Here is a 21542-nt window from a genome sequence, read left to right as displayed (position 1 = left end):
CAGTGCAGATAGTGTCTGTAAAGAGCTGTGTAATTAGTGGTGCTGTATAAGAGCATAAAATAATAAATAAAATCTTTTAGTTCATGTTTCTGTGTCATCATCATGGCTGAAAGTGTTGGCACCCTTGAAATTGTCCATGTTCCAGAAAATGAATTATTTCTCCCAGAAAATGATTGCTTCTACATATGTTTATTTCCTTTGTATGTATTGGAACAACGGAAAAAAAGCCATATTGGACATCATTTTACAAGTAACCCTAAAAAAGGGCCGGACAAAATTGTTGGCACCCTCAACTTAATATTTGGTTGCATACCCTATGGAATAAATAACTGTGATCAATCGCTTCCTATAACCATCAACAAGCTTCTTACACCTCTCAGCTGGAATTTTGTACCACTCTTGTCTTGCAAACTGATCCAGTGCCAGAGGCTGCAAAACAATCCCAAAACATCTTTGAACCTCCACCATATTTGACTGTAGGTACTGTGTTATTTTCTTTGTAGGCCTCATTCCGTTTTCGGTAAACAGTAGAATGATGTGTTTTACCAAAGAGCTCTACCTTGGTCTCATCTGTCCACAAGACGCTTTCCCAGAATAATTTTGGACTACTCACTTACATTTTGGCAAACTACAGTCTAGTTTTTTATGTCTCTGTATCAGCAGTGGGGTCTTCCTGGGTCTCCTGCCATAGCGTTTCATTTCATTCAGATGTCGATAGATAGTTCGCGCTGACATTGATGTACCCTGAACCTGCAGGACAGCTTGAATTTCTTTGGAACTTTATTGGGGCTGCTTATCCACCATCTGGACTATCCTGCGTTGAAACCTTTCATCAATTTTTATCTTCCGTCCAGGGAAATTAGCTACAATACCATGGCTCGTAAACTTCTTGATTATGCTGTGCATCGTGGATAAAGGAACAGCAAGACCTCTGGAGATGGACTTATAACCTTGAGACTGTTGATATTTTTCAACAATTTTGGTTCTCAAGTCCTCAGACAGTTCTTTTCTCCTCTTTCTGTTCTCCATTCTTAGTCTGGCACACAGACATATAATGCAAAGATTGAGTCAACTTCTCCCCTTTTTATCTTGTTTCAGAAGTGACTTTCATATTGCATACACCATTTACTTGTCACAGGTGAGTTTGAACGAGCATCACATGCCTGAAACAAAGTTGTTTACCCACAATTTTGGAAAGGTGCCAACAATTTTGGGGGTTTTGTGTGAAATGATGTCCAATTTGCCTTTTTTCCTGTTTTTTTTGTGTTGTTTCAACACACACAAAAGAAATAAACATGTATACAACCAAACATGTAATTGCAATAACTTTCTATGAGAAATACTTCATTTTCTGGAACAATTTAAAGGGTGCCAACACTTTCGGCCATGACTCTATCTATCTATCTATCTACTATCTATCTATCTATCTATCTATCTATCTATCTATCTATCTATCTATCTATCTATCTATCTATCTATCTATCTATCTAATCTATCTATCCATCTATCTATTTCCCAGGTCCATGCATTGTGCAAAGTTCCGATACTGCTTCTCAACTTCTTTTGAAGTGAATCGGAGCTGTACTGCAGTACCCAATAAGATAGCTGTGGCGTTCTGGCTTTTTGAACAACAAACCGCTAATCAGTGGGGTGTCAGGAATAAGCCATCAATATCAAAGTCCTAGGCAACACCCCAGGGGTGTTCACACTGATTTTTTTAATTTTTTTATTTTTCTAGCAGTTTTTGGAGCAGAAACTGAGAAAAAAATTCTTCAAATCCTCTGCAAAAAAACCCGAAAAACTCAAAAAATTGGAGTTTCCGCTCACTTTCAGCTCCAAATACTCATCAAAGAAATCCAGTGTGCACATACCCACAATCTATCTGTCTGTCTGCCCACCTACTCAGTTAATGAAATAGAAGGAATGGATGCATTTTTACTCTGCTCGTGTCTATTGTGGAGATAGATATTTAGGTTTTCTACAGCCTTCAAAGTCTTTGTTTTTGCAGCAAACATTACATTGAATATTCCATGTTTATGTCGAGGATTTATGAATAATATTAAACACATGCTTGAAATGATGTTTTCATATTCAGTTTTTTAGTTGTAAAACATATTTCTCAAACATATTGCATTTAAAAAGAAAAATCTGCTGGGCAGACACAAGTGCAATATTTCTCAGTCAGCTGTGGTTGATGGCCCGCCATTATGTATATCGGCTTCATCTAATAGAGCGTGAGCCCGGCTAGTGGGCCACATATTTACTCAATCAATCCTGAGTGTCATACTTTTCTTCAGCAGCAATATGTCACCATCATAGTAGCAGGAATATATTCCTGAGGAATGCAAGAGCACCATGAGTTCGGCTTCCATGTTTGATCTCCTTATATGAAACATACCATGGCCAGGAGGAGAAAAAGTCATCACTATGGAGGTGACAGGAATATCTATCACACGTCAGTGAGCTGATATTTAACACTAGTTCTAGATACATCTTAATTTTTATTTCAAAGAAAGATATCACAGGCAAGATGATCAATGCTGTCATAGCACATGCTCAGAGCCTATGGATTCACATAATAATAATAATAATAATAATTTTTTATTTATATAGCGCCAACAAATTCCGCAGCACTTTACAATTAAGCGGGGACATGTGAAAGCAATAAATTCAATATAATTTAAGGACAGTTTAAACAGTTACATTAGGAGTGAGGTCCCTGCTCGCCAGCTTACATTCTACAAGGAAATGGGGGGACACAATAGGTGAAAAGTGCTTGTTATTTCAGATCTGGCAATTATAATAAATAGGGATTTTCACATAAAGCTGCATGATCCGGTCATCAGCCTGTATATTTAAGTGCAATACTCGAGTACCGAGTGCAGTTATCTTGTGCATGGAGGGTGTGGAGACAGATGAAGAGTAGGGAACAGATTCTGAATGATATTTAGAAGGAGGGAACAGGGAAAAGTTAATTTACTGAGTAGTTAAGGTGGTAGGCTTGTTTAAAGAGATGGGTTTTTAAAGCACGCTTGAAGATATGGGGGCTAGGCATCAGTCGGATCGTCTGGGGTAGTGCATTCCAGGGAACTGGCGCAGCACGAGAGAAGTCTTGGAGACGGAGGTGCAAGGTTCGGATTATGGGGGATGTTAGTCTTAGGTCATTTGTAGAACGGAGGGCACGTGTAGGGCGATAGACAGAGATGAGAGAGGAGATATAAGGCGGTGCAGAACTGTGGAGAGCTTTGTGGGTGAGAGTGATGAGTTTATATTGGACCCTGAGGCAGACCGGCAACCAGTGTAAAGACTGGCACAAGATGGAGGCATCGGTGAAGCGGCTGGACAGAAATACGACCCTGGCTGCCGCATTCAGGATGGATTGGAGAGGAGAAAGTTTGGTAAGAGGGAGACCGATCAGAAGAGAGTTGCAGTAGTCCAGACGAGAGTGAATAAGAGCAACAGTAAGAGTTTTAGCAGTTTCAAAGGTGAGAAAAGGTCGGATTCTGGAGATGTTTTTAAGATGCAGGTGACAGGAGCGAGTAAGTGATCGGATATGGGGGGTAAAGGAAAGGTTAGTGTTGAATATGACCCCCAGGCAGCGGGCGTGCTGCTTGGGAGTTATGGTTGAACCCTCCAAGGTAATTTCGATGTTAGGTAGAGTTGGATTAGTAGAGGGGAGAAACACAAGAAGTTCAGTTTTAGAGAGATTCAGTTTAAGATATAGGGAGGACATGATGTTAGAGACAGCAGACAGACAATCCTTGGTATTTTGTATTAGGGTAGGGGTGATGTCAGGGGAAGAGGTGTATAGTTGGGTGTCATCAGCATAGAGATGATACTGGAACCCAAATCTGCTAATTGTTTGTCCAATAGGGGCAGTGTATAGAGAGAAGAGGAGGGGGCCTACGACTGAGCCCTGCGGAACCCCGACAGTAAGGGGACGAGGAGAGAAAGAGGAGCCGGCAAAAGATACAGTGAAGGAACGATCAGAGAGGTAGGAGGAGAACCAGGAGAGAACGGTGTCCTTGAGGCCTATAGAGCAGAGCATAGTGAGGAGGAGCTGGTGATCCACAGTGTCAAATGTGGCGGAGAGATCCAGGAGAATCAGCAGGGAGCAGTGACCTTTGGATTTGGCTGTTAGTAGATCATTAGAGACTTTAGTGAGGGCAGTTTCAGTGGAGTGTAAGGAGCGGAAACCAGATTGTAGAGGGTCGCGGAGAGAGTTATCTGAGAGATAGCGGATTAGATGGGAGTGGACAAGGCGTTCCAGGAGTTTTGAGATGAAAGGAATGTTAGAGACAGGTCTGTAGTTAGCAGTGTAGTTCTGGTCCAGGGATTGCTTTTTAAGTAAAGGGGTTATGATGGCATGTTTAAATGAGGAGGGAAAGATACCCGAAGAAAGAGAGAGGTTAAATATTTTAGTCAGGTGAGTGGTGACCACCGGTGAGAGGGACTGCAGGAGATGTGACGGAATGAGGTCACTGTTGCAGGTTGTAGGTCGAGAAGAAATGAGGAGCTGGGTGACTTCTACTTCTGTAACAGGCTCAAAGATGGCTAGTGAGCTTGAAGTACGGCAGCGACGGGGATCCAGGCACTGAGGAGATTGGGCTGAGATGTCCTGGTGGATGTGGTTGATTTTTTCTAGGAAATAAGTGGCCAGATCCTCCCCACTGAGGTTGGTGGTGGGGGTCTGTGCTTTAGGGCTCAGAAGGGAGTTTAAGGTTTCAAAAAGTCGTTTTGGATTGTTGGACAGTGAAGTGATGAGAGTGTTGAAGTAGGATTGTTTGGCCAGATGAAGGGCAAAGTTATAGGTTTTGAGCATGAATTTATAGTGGATGAAGTCCTTTGCTAAAAGAGATTTTCTCCACTGCCGCTCAGCACACCTAGAGCAACGCTGAAAATATAAGAAGAGGAATGGTAAGTTGTATTTCTCAGATTTTTTTTACACATTTTCAAGGAGGAATAACAGAAAACGATGAAGAATATTATTGAAAGATACCTCAGAATTAGGAGATACAGACTTCGTGTGGTTGCATGGTGGACCATATGAATGCCCACTGGCTGCTTGGTGTGATAGTACGTTGGACCATATGAATGTACAGCTGCAACTTGGTGTGGCACCATACATATCAATGGGCAGCAGTCATCAATGGTGGCAACTTGCTGAAGTAGCATGGTGGATCCTAAGACTGCCCAGTTGCATCTTGGTGTGGTATAATGGTATAATGGTTGAACATATCAATACCTAGTTACACTTTGGTGTGGTAGCATGGTAGACCATATTAATACCTAGAGGCATCTTACTGAAGTAACATGGTGGATGTTAGAGGTCTCCATACATATTTGTCTAAAGTAGGGCAAACCTGACGATATCCCAGCCCACTGATGGTCGGGAGAGATGTTGATCTCACATATCCGATTTTGCACTGCTGATTGCATTGTTCTACTCAAGGTAAGTCGTTGGCCAACATGTCATTCGGCAGCGAGAGAATACAGGAGCACACAACCGAGCGAGCGCTTATGTGTATGGGAGTGTCGGCTGAAATGTCTGTCGGTTGAAGCATCATTCTTCCGACAGCAATCTTATATGTTTAGCCGTCTTAAGATTGTGACTCGCCCCCTGGGCCGTGGGGCACTCGGATCCGGGCAATAGGGGAACGATGGGGGTAGTAGTGGCAACCCGGTTCCGTGGCTCAGGGTGGTCAGGCCAATGGTAGTCTGCTACGTGCTGTTGATAATGTCCGACTACGCCACCCGTGAATTGCGGTTAGTAGGAACCGCCGCTGCAAGGCAGACCGCTGGGGCTGATGATGTATGCAGCTGGGATGGTGTGACTCCCCACGGGAAGAGTGCAGCCCCAGGGCAGTGTAGTGAATGGTGGGAGTGATGGTGGTGAGAGTCCCAATACCAATAGTGTGGGAGGCGCAAAGGAGCACACAGACAACAAGTTACAGTCCAGGGTCTTTACTCACAGTTCATTCGTTCCGGGTCACTTCTGTCAGCAGTGACCGCCCGAGCCGTACTGCGTCCACCAGGTGAGAGGCTCGGTCAACTCTCAGACAGTTCAAGAGCATGGCCCAGGACCCCCTTCAATCCTTTCTCAGGCCTGCCTCACCAGTGACCCACTTTTGTCCAGCTGCCGCGGACTTGTGCGGTTAAACGTGGGCCCCGTTCCCCGCTGTCCTTTATGGTGCCTTCCTAGCAGGTTTGATGAGGTGCTGCACCAATAAATGGTCACAGCCTCCGGTCTTTGGCTGAGGGTTGTTTCTCCTCCACCAACTTGGGATCCGGTACCCTTAATCTGCCTGACCCTTCACCCGGTATTCTCGTGGGTTCTTAGGGTCTCTTCCACCTTCTTGTTCCTGAGCCCCTCTGTTCCTCTGTCTCTTCTTCTCCCTTCTCTGTTCCTCCTTCTTCTCCTTTCTCGTGTAGCTGAGCTGAGAAGGAACCACAGCTCCCCTTCACCTCCTCTCTCTCTCCACTCCACTCTCTTCCTCGGCCTCTCCCTAGGCCCACTCCTGAGCAGAGCTCCTACAGAGCCTCTACTCCCTGCCTTCTCCTCTCACTGAACAGACTGTCTCCTGTCCTAAGATGGTGCCCACCTTTTATACCTCCCTCTAGCCATGAGCCCAGGTGACCAGCAACCAATGGGCTCCTACCTACGCTCAGGAACCAACCCCTATCTGCTCCTACATCACGGGGTATTCCTCCCCCCTCCCCACTCCAGCCAGGGACATGGTCTGTTGTACCTGCATTTCTGTCTAATGGGAGTACCGTTGAGCTGTCCCTCGGAAATGGGGTGTGTGTGCTGTATGCAGCTAACTGAGCCCTGGTCCATACTCCATCCTTACCCTGGAGTGGAATACCACACCTCTGGCAGAGGTGCAATACCCCTGTAGCGGCCGAGCCCTCGGTGCGCTACAATTGCCTAGTTGCAACTTTGGCATAGCAATGGCCCACTTCATTGCCCAGTGACATCTAATTATGGTAGCATGATGGACCATATCAATGCCAAATGACACTTTTTGGTATGGTAGCATTTTAAACCATATCAGTGCCCAGTGACACATTCATGTAGTAGCAAGGTGGATCCTATGATTGCCCAGTTTCAGTTTTGTCTGATAGAATGGTGGATCATGTCAATTCCTAATTAAACTTTGGTGCCGCAGCATGGTGGTTCTGATTCCTAGTGACATCTAATTCTGGTAGTATGGTGGACCTTATCTGTGTCTACAGGCACTATGGTGGGGTACCATGGTGAATCCGATGATTGCCCTGTCTCAGCTTTGTTTGATAGCATGCTGGATCATATCAATTCCTAGTGAATGGCAAAGTTGAAACTTAAAATAACTGGTCCTGACCTTTATATGTTTCATTCTCACATGGCCAGACATTTTGAGGAGACAAAAATGTGAAGTCTGAGACCTAAACTTTTGTTAGGACACCAGAAATAAAAAAACTGATTTACTTTATATACAAATATTTTAAAGAGATCTAAGCATTCCCCCATTCAATAACTTGATCCAGTGGAAGTTGTCAGGAATGTGCATTGGCTGTGGCTCTGATGTCACATTGTCATCCGGCAGCCAATCAGTGAGCTCAGCAGCCCTGAATGGCCCATTCCATCTACACTGGCAGCATGGCTGAGCTCACTCATCGATTGCTGTTCTGTCAATGTGACATCAACGCCGAAGTCAGTGCCAGAAACCAGAAGCAGCGTCGACTCGTCCGTGAATCCGGGGAAAGTGAGTACAGTGTGGTTTGTTATTTTTTAACAAACTGCAGCCAGGGCTGAACATTATCTTAAAGGGAACAAACCCTTTAAAAGACATTTCCATAGTGGTTACCATCACAAGACAACCCTTTAAAAATGTCTTTTAATTGGATTTTTTTTAATTTAAACTGACTACCTCCTCCAATTGCCGCTGCTCCACTGATTCTAGAACAATTTTTATTTTTCTTCTGCGCCCTTCTGTTCCAAAGTTATGCCAATCGGTAATAAAGATACACATTCTCACTTTAACCAACTGGGCGTATACCACAGAACTTCTCTGTGGGCATGGCCATGGTTTGATTGGCCAGGATCAGAGGAAAAATAGAAAACACCCACAGAGAAGTTCTGTGGTATACCCCAAGTTGTCAAAAGGAAAATGTGCACCTTTATTACTGGGGGCATAACTTTGGAACGGACGGGCACAGAAGAAAAACTGTTCCAGAATCAGTAGAGTCTCGCCAATTGGAGGAGGTACATGGTTTAAATTAAAAAATCCAGTAAAAAGTCCTCTTTAAGTCACAGTGTTGAGTGACATTGTCATTATACAGCTAATTAACCCCTTACCAACATATGATGTACCGGTACTTCATATGCTGGCTCCTTAACTTTGATGCAGGCTCGCACGTTGAGCCTGCACCTTTCTCTAGACATGTTGGCTGATTTAATCAACCGTTATGTGCCTCTAACAATTGAGGGTGGAGGAGAGCTCCGCTCACGGCTGTTAACCTGTTAAATCCCGCTGTCAATTTCTGACAGCGACATTTAATGCGCACCAACAGATGTGATCGCGGGGGGGAGGGGGGGTGATGGGTTGTCATTAGAGATGAGCTAAGCTGAACTGTAAAGTTTTCAGTTTGCTCCGGACACCTGAACTCTGAACTCGGGCTGCTCTTAGAAGTCCATTTTAGAGTCATGGGAGAGAGAGAGATTTTCTAGCTCCAGTGTTCGGGTCCCTATTGATTTCAATTGGGTTCAGGTTCAAGTTTGGATAAAGTTCTGGTACCCTAACCCAACTTTGGACTAAAGTTCGGTCAGGTCCCTGAACCTTAACTTCCATGGACCCACTCATCCCTAGTTGTCTTGACAGCCGGGGGTCTGCTGATGACCCTCATGCCTGTCATTACAAACCTCCTGTGAATGCTGGCCCATGGTAGAATTAACAGTGTCATTGAAAAGTACAACTTGTCCTTCAAGAGAAGACGCCTTCATACGGCAATATTGATGGAAAAATAAAACATTTATGGCTCTTGAAAGAAGGGGAGGAAAAATGAAAAAACAAAACGGAAAATGGCCATGGCACGAAGGGGTTAAGGAGCCATTTTTCATTGTTGCTACTTGTATATAGTAGAAATAATCCCACTCCTCCACATTATTATCATGTATATGAGCAGTGTGAATTGTGCAGCAGCCTCTCTGCTAATACAAAGAATAGAGCTGTGGACACAGAGCAGAAAGAAGCAGCTCATCCCTGGAGGAGACTGCAAATCCTGCAACAAGTAGAAGAGCTGGAAACAGACAGAACAGACTGTCCGACGCCAAGGCCAGCACTGAACAAAGGCAAAGACTAATGACTGCCCCCCACCAATGGCTGCAGACCCTGCAGGAGAGCACAGGGAGCCTCCCAGGTGGATACTGCGGCAGTTATTGTCCTTAGCTCCAGGACAGCCTCACATCTACAGAAACTGTCCATGCACGGGACTGACATGGTTAATGGCTATCTTCCTTCACATAACTATACAGCTGATGATAAATATGTAGATGATATATATTATACCTAGAATAAACATACTCACTGCTCTAATGTCTGCAGCACAGATCTATGGAGGAAAAGAATGGAGCAGCACTGAGTACATCCAGTGGTGGGAGCTGGGTGCACTGTCCGCACTGGTGTCTACTCCTCCTAAGGAAAAGAGGGAACACACTGGGGACTTTATTAGCCTAATACAATGTTTCAGTCCATATAGTCTTAGCTTTGTTCAAACCCCAAAAAATGTCCAGACTACATGGAGAGGAACATTGTATAGGACCAATAAAAATTCAATGTTTAGGTTTTTAATTATTTGTAGTACTGCCTTCTCTTTGTATCTATCTATCTAAAAATAAGAAAAGGCAGGCAGCACTCCAAAAAGTAATTGTGGAAAAAGTGGACTTTATTAGCCCATCTGGTGTGGCAACGTTTCGGTTGTGAAACAACCTTTTTCAAGCCTTTCACAACCGAAACGTTGCCACACCAGATGGGCTAATAAAATCCACTTTTTTCCACAATTACCTTTTGGAGTGCTGCCTGCTTTTTAATATTTTATCTATGTTACAACCATAATCTCTAAGGTGCTGTTCCTATATCATCTATCTATCAATCTATCCATCTATCTATCTATCAGCTATCCATCTTATATCTATTATATCTCTCACATCTATCTATTGTACTATATAATATCTATCTATCCATCTATCTATATATCCCATGTCTATCTATCTATCTATCTATCTATCTATCTATCTATCTATCTATCTATCTATCTACCTAATTTCCAAATATCTATCTATCTAATATCTATCTATGCACTTTGAGTTCTTTATGAAAATAGGTTTGAACATATCTTGTTGCTATATCTTTCATCCACTATATATATATATATATATATATATATATATATATATTCTATCTATCTCATAACTCTCTATCTATCTATCTCATCTATCTATCTATCTATCTATCTATCTAATATATATTTATCTATCTCATATTTATCTATTTATTTGATATATATCCTGTATCATATCTATCCTTGCATCTAACATAAATTCTATCCATCTATCTATATCAACAAATATTTATAAGAATAATAAAAACAACAATAAAAAAAATAAAATTGATGAAATCGAAAATAAAAGGTATTGCTATTGGTTTCAGTAGCAATATTGTGATATAAAGTATATTATTAATTATTAAAAAGTATTCAAAAAAATGTGGTCAAATACTTGCTCCATTTTCTATAACTTATTGTGATAATTACTAACAATAAATATAGTATTGAATACAAATATATAGCAAAACAGTAATAGTGGGAAATACTAAAATCACTGTTTATTATTTCCATTTCCTGGAACAAATCTATCTATATCATTTCTTGTAGGTACAGAAAACATGACTGTAATCCCGAGGTTAGTGTTTGTATATTACAGTCACATTATTACTCCATGTGAGCGACCTTTGGCTTCTCGGCTGTTCCACAAGGCTCCGATCTCTGTCTGTACCGTTGTCTCCAGCCCATGATCGGTATCGGCAGGTACATGATGTGTTGTCAGTCGCGGCAGATGGAGCATTTCTCAGCTCCGGGTTCTTGGATTATGGTAAAAATGAAAAAGTTCTGTCGATATCAGCTGCTCCTACCTAATTTATACTTCTGGAAAGTCAACGTCAATAGTTCATAGAAATGTCTGATATCTGTTCTGATCATGAGAAGGCTGCGATCTATTCCCAGAACTGAGAAAGAAAGAATGGAGAGTGTTCGATCAGCTGCAGAAATGTCTGCGATCTTACAGGAAGCACAAGACAAGTGAATAGGGTATAAGAGTATATTACTAACTCTATCTCTCTATCTATCTATCTATCTATCTATCTATCTACATATCTATCATCTATATATTATATATCTATCTGTCCGTATCTGTCTATCTATCTATCTATCTATCTATCTATCTATCTATCATCTATATATTATATATCTATCTATGTGATATCTATCATCTATATATATATTATATATCTCTGTCTATCTCATATCTATCTATCTCTATTCTTTCTAGCTTGAGAAAGGTTCAAACACAGAACCGAAACGTTGCCTTAGCTCCTTTGAGCTAATAAATCACAGGAATTTCTACAGGAGTGCTGTCTTCATTTTTTGGAATCTATCTATCTATCTATCTATCTATCTATCTATCTATCTATCTATCTATCTACATATCTTTCATCTCTATCTATCTGTCTCTATCTATCTATCTATCTATCTATCTATCTACATATCTTTCATCTATATATTATATCTCTATCTATCTGTCTCTATCTATCTATCTATCTATCTATCTATCTATCTATCTATCTATCTATCTATCTATCTACACATCTTTCATCTATATATTATATCTCTATCTATCTGTCTCTATCTATCTGTCTATCTATCTATCTATCTATCTATCTTCTATAAATTATATATCTATCTATCTCATATCTATCTATAATAATAATAGTTTTTATTTTTATAGCGCCAACATATTCCACAGCACTTTACAAATTTTAGGGGGGACATATACAGACAATACGATATCTATCATCTATATATATATATATATATATATATATATATATATATATATATATTATATCTCTGTCTATCTCATATCTATCTATCTCTATTCTTTCTTTGCTATATTAAAGTAAATATGATTTTCATTACATTTACAAAATGTATTTTTATAGACACTGATAAAAATCATCCATTATAAAAATAATAGTAAACAATATAACAATATTAATAATTGTAATATTAAATCAAGGTACATTCACATGAGAACAACAATGAATATACTGTACATCAGATGTATTTTGTTCATTTGTCCAGAAATATTTGCACATTTTTTTTACATTTCTGTTATAATATATTAGTAGCACAAATTTGTTTTCTTAACTAATTCATTATTTATATATTTATTCACTTATTTTCTTATTTATCGTTTTTAAGCATTTCATTTTTTAGTGCATTTTGTGGCATTTCTTTTGCTTGGAATGTTTTGAGCTTCCACTTTATTCTCCATTTATATAAGAGGTATTATTAATATTTTTTAAACAATTTTGCATTATAATAATTCTACTACTGCTCTACTAGTAATAATCAACACTAATAGTGTTCTGCTGCTTCTACTGTTACTATTACTGCTAAAACTAATTCTGCACCACTGCTGCTACTGACAATAGTAATAATTATCTACTGTTGCTAATAAAAAATAAAATAGGTATTATTTTCTTTAAATATGCAGTTATGCAAATAGTATTAGTAAGGTTAGTAGGACAAATAATATTAATAATATCTTTTTTTCACAGGACCAGAACTACCACAATCACTGTGAAGTGCAGATCTCCAATCTGCTTTATTTTAATCTTTTACTTACAATCACATGACTTCTTAGAAGAATTCCCCAGGCAGCTCCTTCTCCCCTCACCCTCAGACCTCAATTTATAGACCCCCAGTCCACTCTGTCCTGGTGTAAAAACATTGTATCACTTCACTACATTATACAGCAGGCAGGTAGAGCCCCAGTTTAGGGAAGACCAGTTGTGTGGGGATATGAGGGAATCACCCCATTTTAGAGGCTCCTTCACCTATTTTCTTGCGAGTTTTTCATCTGAGTGCCCACTTGACAAGATGCAGCCAGACAACATTAAGAACGCTGACTTCATTCATCTTGTATGGAATGTACAGCCATAGTGATAGCTGCAGACCATCTGCAGACTGCACTCACCACACTGCACACACTCACTCTGCTCTATGCATTATACAGGGCTTGTGTAAAAGGCAATCCCTGCAGAATAATTTATTGAAATATACATTCATGATTTGCATATATATATATTTTTATATATATATATATATATATATATATAAATATATATAAACATATATATATATATATTTCACACACACATATATATTTATATATTTTTTTATTATGCTTACTTATGTAGTACCCACATATTCCGCAGTGCTTTACAGACATTGTCATCGCTGTACCCATTTTTATATATATATATATACATATATATATGTATTCATATATCTATATAAAAGCATATATATTTTCCTAATTATTACTCATTTGCATTATATATTAAAATGCAAATCTTAATGTGTATATATATATAGAATGTAAGCCTGCAAGGGTCCTCTTCCCTCTGTATCAGTCTATCATTGTTAGTTTGTTTACTGTAAGTGATATCTGTATTTGGTATGTTACCTCTTCTTATGTACAGCACCATGGACTCAATGGCGCTATATAAATAAATAGTAATAATAATAATATATATACAGTATATATATACATATATATGTTAAAATGCAAATCATTAATGTATATTTCAATAAGTTAACTGCAGAGATTGCTCCTTATATGAACCCTGTATTATGTGCAAACTAAAGTGAGTGTGTGTGGACTGTGGTGTATATATATATATATATATATATATATATATATATATATATATATGTTTTTATATACTGTATATATATATTTATGCTTTTTTTAATTAATAAACTTGAGATTAAAGAACAGAAAATGTTTAATAATTAGGAAAAAAAAATATAAAAGCATGTACACTGTATATATATTTATTTTCTAATTATCATTTATTTATTTTACTCACTTATATAGCGCCATTAATTCCACAGTGCTTTACAGACAGTATCATCACTGTCCTCATTGGGGCTCACAATCTACATTCCCTATCAGTATGTCTTTGGAGTGTGGGAGGAAACTGGAGAACCCGGAGGAAACCCATGCAAACACGGGGAGAACATACAAACTCCTTGCAGATGTTGTCCTTGGTGGGATTTGAACCCAGGTCCCCAACGCTGCAGTGCTAGCCACTGAGCCACCATGCTGCCCTATATATAGTACAGCGCTAACCACTGAGCCACCATGCTGCCCTATATATAGTACAGTGCTAACCACTGAGACACCATGCTGCCCTATATATAGTACAGTGCTAACCACTGAGACACCATGCTGCCCTATATATAGTACAGTGCTAACCACTGAGACACCATGCTGCCCTATATATAGTACAGTGCTAACCACTGAGACACCATGCTGCCCTATATATAGTACAGTGCTAACCACTGAGCCACCATGCTGCCCTATATATAGTACAGTGCTAACCACTGAGCCACCATGCTGCCCTATATATAGTACAGCGCTAACCACTGAGCCACCATGCTGCCCTATATATAGTACAGTGCTAACCACTGAGCCACCATGCTGCCCTATATATAGTACAGTGCTAACCACTGAGACACCATGCTGCCCTATATATAGTACAGTGCTAACCACTGAGCCACCATGCTGCCCTATATATAGTACAGTGCTAACCAATAAGCCACCATGCTGCCCTATATATAGTACAGTGCTAACCACTGAGACACCATGCTGCCCTATAATATAGTACAGTGCTAACCACTGAGCCACCATGCTGCCCTATATATAGTACAGTGCTAACCACTGAGCCACCATGCTGCCCTACATATAGCCTCGTTGGGGCTTATGATCTAAATTCCTCATTAGCATGTCTTAAACATTTTCTGTTCTTATATTTCATGTTTACAAACTATATTAATATATTTAAAAATGTCATATATTCCAGATTTTTTTTAAATCATTTTATTTATTTTATAGTAATAGCATACTGTTTATCTTCAATATTACTTTCTTATTTTTTTCCATTAAAATCATATTTTTTTCTTATATTTTGTGTTCTCTAACAATTCTTTTATTTCTTTTCTTTACATTTTATGTAAAATTTGAATTTTTGTTTATTTATTTTTACATCTTTATTTCGATTCCGTTTTCTGCTCATTTACATGGCTAGTATGTAATATTTTTTAAACTGACGTATTTTATATTTTCTTATATGTAATGTATTTATTCATTTTTAATAAATCGTATATCTTGCACATATGCCCTGTTATGACTTCATAGTATTTATTTTCTAATTGATATACCTTGTGCATATACTGTACACTAGCATGTCCATCAGTTGAGACTTACTAGAAGACAACGTTCACGCGTTCAGTATTTGGTCAATATTTTACATCAGTATTTGTAAGCCAAAACCAGGAGTGGAACAATCAGAGGAAAAGTATAATGGAAACCCGTCACCACTTCTATATTTATCACCCACTCCTGGTTTTGGCTTACAAATACTGATGTAAAATGCTGACCAAATACTGAACGTGTGAATGTGGCTGAAGTTGTAGTTCTATAGAAACAGAGGAAAGACCTTGTTGAAGATACAGATGACTCCTCTTCTGCAGCCACCATTTTTTACCTCCGGAAGAAGAGACACTACTTAGGAAATGAGGGTGGTAGCATACAAGGCGTAAGGACAATTATGTTTGCATTTATTGTAAATAGCTTATTTTCCATTCTTTATTTTTGGCCAGGGCATTATATTCATTCATCACCTGGGTTGTGTTTGTGATTTCCAGACTCCACAGGGCAAAGTTGCAGTGTTCACAGTTAGAAGCTTAGAAGGTCCGTTTGTTTAACCTTTGTTAACGGCAGCTTGACCTTGTCACAAAGCACTAATCACTGGGAAACAATGCACTAGTGAGGAATTAGGGCTGGAGGGAAGAGCTGGCTCCAGAGCAGAATGAGACAGCAGAATCTGTCTAACTGAAGGCAGGGGATGAAGAATGCAAGTATATGATCCATCCTGCAAAGAGGCATCACATATATATTTAGCTCTATATATACTTTAAGATTGGACTAGAGAACTTCAAAGAAGACCTGTACATACACTATGCGCCAGCACGCTGCCATTAATGAGTACACGAACTCCACTAAAAACATAAGGTACCTCGTTAGCATTCTTTGATCAAAGAGCGCAAAAGTCATCCAACCACATCAAGTCCAAAGATGTTGTTGGAGATTTCCAGGTGTACTCACATTTGCGGAGGAGAAGATTTTCTGGCCGCCGGAGCAAGTGCGGAGTACCCGCCGGTGACTGCCGCTACTCGCGTGCTTCCGGATTTGTGCGCACACTGCTCAATGAAGGCCTGCTAGGACCTGTGTGACACGGCAGCACGTGACACACACGTGTTCCGGGCAGTACAGTAGCTGAGTGGGGATGAATTAGGGGATGAATCTTCTCCTCCGCAAATGTGAGTACACCTGGAAATCTCCAACAACATCTTTGGACTTCCCCAGCAGCATTGACTTACCATCAGATATAATACAAGTCGACTGCCTGCCCAATCTACCCACAGGGTACCTCGGACTCTATTGGTACAACCTGATACTTTCCTTAATACCTTTAGTCATAAACGATAGGTATGGTGGATATGCATATGTAGCACCCTGAGGATTCGGCTGCTACAGGGGTATTACACCTCAAGCCAGAGGTGTGATATTCCACTCCCGGGTAAGGATGGAGTGTGGAACTGAGCTCAGTTAGCTGCATGCACTACACACATCCCATTTCCGAGGAACAGACCGATGGTACTCCCACTAGAGAAATGTGCAGGTACGACAGTGTCTGTTCCTGACTGGAGTGGGAGGGGGGGTGGAACATCCCAGTAGTGTAGGGGCAGATAGGGGGAGCAGCCTGGGTAAAGCTAGGAGCTCATTGGGTGCTGGTCACCTGAGCTCACACATAGAGGGAGTATATAAGGTGGGAACCATCTTAGATCAGGGTCAGTCTGTCAGTCTTTGTAGAGGAAGAGAGCAGAGGAGAAGAGCAGCTCCAAGGCCCAGAGAGAGAGAGGAGAGAGAAAGACCCAGAGGGGGAGAAAGAAGGAACTCCAAGAGCCCAAATTAGACCAGAGGGTGAAGAGTTGGCAACAGGGTACCGGATCCCAAGCTGGCAGAGGCTACAGCACACCTTAGCCAGGAACCGGAGGTCGTGGGCAGGATCTGCCACGATCACCCACTAAATCCACCCGGAAGGCAGACCAGGAATAGGGTCAGGGAACCCAGAGACAAGGGTTTACCACCAAGAGGCCCGAGGGAGCCGGACATAGGTGGATCCCTGGTGGGGAAGGCCAGAGAAGAGGACAGGACAGAAAGGGAGCTCAGGACCACGCTCCAGAATCACCTGGGGGTTGGCTGAGTCCAGGACCTGGTGGACGCAGCACGGCTCGGGTGGTCACTTAAGGCCGGAGTGACCAGAACAACTGCAGTAAGTAAACAAACCCTGAACTGCACAGCCCGACTCTGAGTCTCATTTCCATCCCCGCTGCACCACCACAACCCCCATCCTCTGCAACTGACCCCCTGAGGCTATACCCCTCCCGTTGGGGGTTATACTACCTAAGCTGCACACACATCACCAGCCTCAGTGGACCCTGCTGCAGCGGCGGCCTTTTGACCGCAAATCAACGGGTGGCGTAGTCGACACAAAGAACTCTAATAACATCTGTAGGACTGCCACACACTGAGTTTGACACCCTGGGCACGGACCGGGTCACAGCCACTCGGAGACTACAACCCCCATCTGATCCGGCTCCGGGTATCCCCAACAACACTGGCCCAGGGGGCGCGTCAACTTTGGCGTAGTCGGCAGGATAACGTGCCCGCAACAACCGGGTACTGCGTGCCTGAAGAAAAGTACACCGTTACCTTAAAAAGAAGTCTCCCGCCGGTTCCGGAGGGTCCCCGCCAACGGACCCCATCACAGGTCGTTTCCCGCCGGTTGTCCGCCATTTGCAGCTTTTTCCCGCCATCCATGGAGTTTCCCGCCACTGGGAGACGATTCCCGCCATTTCCGAAGATTTCCCGCCTTGGAAGAGCGGACGCCATTATGGGCGTGCCAGAGGGTGGCAAGAGGCCACCTCCCATCGTGGGCCAGGTCGAAGAATGGCGCCAAAAGCGGAAACCGCGCCCACCAACAGAGACTGTGATGCTGGAAGTGTCCATCAGCGTAAGAGAACTGCCCCTGGAACTGAAGTTGCCCCGGGACCACCCTCGATGTGGGCGGAGACAGAAGAAGAGAGCAAAGATGGGTGTCGCCTGGAGCAGTCTGGAGAGAGCGCACCCGGAGACAAGACGTCTGGAAGAGAGTCCAGAGAGAGCCTACCCGGAGATGGAGGGAGAGCCAGGCAGCACCGACCCAGAGGTCAGGAGCCTGATGCGGGCCGCCACTCCAGGCAGCACCGACCCAGTGGTCAGAAGCCTGTTGCAGGTCGCCACTCCAGAAGGCCTGCTGGAGATCCTAACACAGCTCCCCCGAGACCGGGAGTGTGCACAGACCGCGCTGGAGGGCCTCGCACGGAGGATGGCCCGGGTACAGCGAGAGACGTTGGCGGAGTGGAGCCGAGAGATGGCCCAGCGGACCGAAATCCGTCAGCGGAGCACGCCACCCGAGACGAGGAGACAGACCGCCTCTGAGGATGGCGCAGGAGGACTGAAGGCCGGAGACGGCGCCGAGAAGGGAGCCGAACGAATGGAGGCAGGTAAAGGGGATGTCACTACCCCGAGCCGGGAAACCGCGTGCCTGCCCCAGCTCCCCGTCGCAGAGCCCGAAGTACCCCCTGCCGTGCCCGTCGCTGCAACGTCACCGCCGCAGACTAGGCCTCAAACGGAAGCCGCGACCCCTGTGACGTCACACGCCTCGACCCCGAGCGTGGCCAAGCAGGAAGTACCATCGGCCTGGTCGCAAGGCCTAGTACCCCCGGGCGCCGCAATACCAACAGCGCCCCCTACCTCCGCGGAGCCCCCGGCCTGGTCGCAGGGCCAAGTAACACAGGGCGCCGCCGTTCTTACGGTGCCCTTTACTTTCAAGGTGCCCCAGGCCTGGTCGCAAGGCCTGGTTAACCCGGGCGCCGCTACCACCACGGCGCCCATAACACCTAAAGTACCGCACCTGGGTGAGGACCTGTTTGCCCAGCATACGTGCCCGGATGGGCAGCCCTTCGTATGGCCCCAGGAATACATCCAGCTGGAGCTGCAAAAAGCAAGGGCCATGTGCGAACCCCTGATCCCGGCTCCAAAGCCCATAAAGAGGATCTCGCCCCCGCTAGAAGAGACCCAGTTTGAGTGGGATCCCACCGGAGAAGACCTCATGGGGTTCACTCAGGAGACTCGGGCAGCCGCAGCGGAGCGTGCAGAGTGCTGCCGGCAGCAGCTCGAGGTCTTCGAGAGGGAGCGGAGAGAGAGGCGGGTCCGGGAACAACAAGCCCAAATAAGGAGCGCGGAGCAGAAGAGCCGGACCAGGAGAGACCCCCGTGCAGCGCATGGTCCCCGTACCATCGGGACTGTGATAAAGTTCAATCTGCAGCATGGGTGGGGTTTCATCAGGGATCACCGCACCCCAGGCGACGTCTTCGTGACCAGGAGAGACGTTGAGTCCCACCTACCGGAGGGACACAGAGGTCGTGACCTGTATGTAGGGGACGAGGTCACCTTCACCCGGCACAAGTGTGCCAAAGGACCCTACGCCCTCCATGTGCATCGCCTGACGGAGGAGGAGCTGCGGTGTGAGGAGGAGCAAGAGGACCCGGACGGGTCTGAAACTGAAACCAACCAACAAGAAAGAGCAGGAGGACGCCGTCGTTGAAGTACGGTAGAGAGAGACTGTACATAGTTACCCGTCAGGGTATAAGAACTGTTGCTGCTTAAAATATGTCCCCGTTGGGACAAGAGTGAACTGTTAACCCCGTGTGTCTCTATTCCCACTGACCGAGGACTGAGAGCGGTCATTCCTTTCCTAATACCTGGCCGAGGACTGAGAGCGGCCATATCCCCTTGTATATAGTTGCGCTTCCTAAAGCGCCCCCTACTGGTTTTATAGGAAACCGTGTTTCTTCAAGAGACTGTCGCACTTTACCCGGTCACAAGTTGCACCGTGACCGGAGGAACCAGAAACAAGAATGTTTATATGAAAAGTTTATTGCTGCTGATGATGTTTTATATGTTTATGTTTTATGAAAAAAATGTATGTTTGTGGATGTTTATATCTTACAGCCCGAGGACGTGCTGTGATTTACCAGGGGGGAATGTAGCACCCTGAGGATTCAGCTGCTACAGGGGTATTACACCTCAAGCCAAAGGTGTGATATTCCACTCCCGGGTAAGGATGGAGTGTGGAACTGAGCTCAGTTAGCTGCATGCACTACACACATCCCATTTCCGAGGAACAGACCGATGGTACTCCCACTAGAGAAATGTGCAGGTACGACAGTGTCTGTTCCTGGCTGGAGTGGGAGGGGGGGTGGAACATCCCAGTAGTGTAGGGGCAGATAGGGGGAGCAGCCTGGGTAAAGCTAGGAGCTCATTGGGTGCTGGTCACCTGAGCTCACACATAGAGGGAGTATATAAGGTGGGAACCATCTTAGATCAGGGTCAGTCTGTCAGTCTTTGTAGAGGAAGAGAGCAGAGGAGAAGAGCAGCTCCAAGGCCCAGAGAGAGAGAGGAGAGAGAAAGACCCAGAGGGGGAGAAAGAAGGAACTCCAAGAGCCCAAATTAGACCAGAGGGTGAAGAGTTGGCAACAGGGTACCGGATCCCAAGCTGGCAGAGGCTACAGCACACCTTAGCCAGGAACCGGAGGTCGTGGGCAGGATCTGCCACGATCACCCACTAAATCCACCCGGAAGGCAGACCAGGAATAGGGTCAGGGAACCCAGAGACAAGGGTTTACCACCAAGAGGCCCGAGGGAGCCGGACATAGGTGGATCCCTGGTGGGGAAGGCCAGAGAAGAGGACAGGACAGAAAGGGAGCTCAGGACCACGCTCCAGAATCACCTGGGGGTTGGCTGAGTCCAGGACCTGGTGGACGCAGCACGGCTCGGGTGGTCACTTAAGGCCGGAGTGACCAGAACAACTGCAGTAAGTAAACAAACCCTGAACTGCACAGCCCGACTCTGAGTCTCATTTCCATCCCCGCTGCACCACCACAACCCCCATCCTCTGCAACTGACCCCCTGAGGCTATACCCCTCCCGTTGGGGGTTATACTACCTAAGCTGCACACACATCACCAGCCTCAGTGGACCCTGCTGCA

Source organism: Phyllobates terribilis, unplaced genomic scaffold, assembly GCF_046119375.1.
Source record: "Phyllobates terribilis strain yellow unplaced genomic scaffold, ASM4611937v1 Scaffold_1__5_contigs__length_1240528914, whole genome shotgun sequence".
Taxonomy (NCBI): domain Eukaryota; kingdom Metazoa; phylum Chordata; class Amphibia; order Anura; family Dendrobatidae; genus Phyllobates; species Phyllobates terribilis.
The sequence above is the reverse complement of the archived record's forward strand: the minus strand, read 5'-3'. Positions refer to the sequence as shown.